This window comes from Orycteropus afer, unplaced genomic scaffold (genome assembly GCF_000298275.1).
Source record: "Orycteropus afer afer isolate SDZICR_OR568_19922 unplaced genomic scaffold, OryAfe1.0 scaffold00617, whole genome shotgun sequence".
Lineage (NCBI taxonomy): Eukaryota > Metazoa > Chordata > Mammalia > Tubulidentata > Orycteropodidae > Orycteropus > Orycteropus afer.
This window is the reverse complement of record NW_006922204.1, coordinates 444,111-445,791: the sequence shown is the minus strand read 5'-3', so window position 1 is coordinate 445,791 and position 1,681 is coordinate 444,111.

Here is a 1,681-nt window from a genome sequence, read left to right as displayed (position 1 = left end):
AGGGCCTCCAATAAACACCTAGTATAGTGTGAAGAAAAGAGCTCTGGTTAAGTGTTAAGGCATTTGGCTGCTAACCAAAATGTCAGTAGTTCAAACCAATCATCTGCTCTACAGAAGAATATGATGAGGCAGTCTGCTTCCATAAAGATTTACAGCCTTGGAAAAGTGGGGGTTGCCACAAGTTGGGATCTACTCAATGGCAGTGAGTTTGGGTTTTTTTTTTTTTTTTTTTTGGTTTATAGTGCTAAGAACATAAGAGGTGCTCAATAAATGGCAGAAATGAAAATGATGGTGCTTGTTAGAGGCAGGACTGTTACAGAGGTTACAAGACTGAGAGCTCTTTCCCTCAGTTTCCTGGGAATTTTCTGAACATCCTGTCTCCAACATATTTCCTCTGCCTTTGCTAATTGGAGAGAGGTCTCTGCCTGGGGAAATAGGCCTCTTTCCCAGCTCTGTTCCTCCCTTTGAGCTTTCTTATGTCCTCCCACTCAGTCCCCTGTAGCTTCCCATTGACTCACTTGCTCAGCCCTTGACACCATTCAGGTGGAGATGGGTGGGTGTAATGGTCATTCTTGTCTGATTATAAAAGCAACATGTGCTCATTTTTGAATATTTGTTATAGAGATAAAAAAAGAAAATAAAAACTCTCTATAACCCTACAGTTTAAAATTTTCACTGTTAACATCTTGGTTTACTTCCCTCCAGTGCTTTCTCCATGCATGTACATATTACACAGGAGCCTTGGTAGCATAACGGTTAAGTGCTAGACTGCTAACCGAAAGGTTGGCAGTTTGAACACATTCAGTGGCCCCACAGGAGAAAGACCAGGCAACATGCTCCTATAAAAGTTACAGCCTAGAAAACCCTGTGGGGCAGTTCTACTCTGTCACATAGGGTTGCTATGAATCAAAATTGACTCAACAGTACCTAACAATAACATTTCATATAATTGGGATCATTTTTTAAACCATAATTTATAGTCTGTTTCTCTCACCTGGCAATAAAATGCTATGTCCCCATAACATTAGAATTTCTTTTAAAAAATGACTCTTACTGCATGTATAATACTATATTATATGTTTGTTAGGTGCCATCAGGTTGGCTCAGCCTCATAGCAACTCTACATACAACAGAACGGAACACTGCCCAGTCATGTGCCATCCTCACAATCCTTGCTATACTTGAGTCCATCGTTGCAGTCAATCACTGTGTCAATCCATCTCATTGAGGGTCTCCCCCCACTTTTTTTTACTGACTCTCTGCTTTACCAAGCATGATATCCTTCTCCAGTGGTCCCTCCTGACAGAATGACCAAAGTAGGAGAGACAAAGTCTGGCCATTCTCATTTCTAAGGAACATTCCAGCTGCACTTCTTCCAGGACAGATTTGTTGGTTCTTCTAGCAATCCATGCTATTTTCAGTATTCTTCAATACCTTCTTCAGTCTTCCTTATTTATTGTCCAGCTTTCACATGCATATAAGGTGATTGAAAATACCATGGCTTGGGTTAAGCACACCTGAGTCTTCAAAGTGACATCTTTGCTCCTTAACACTTCAAAGAGGTGTTTTGCAGCAGATTTTCCCAATGCAATACAAAGTTTGATTTCGTGACTGCTGCCTCCATCAGTGTTGATTGTGGATCTAAGTAAAATGAAATCCCTGACCATTTCAATCTTTTCTT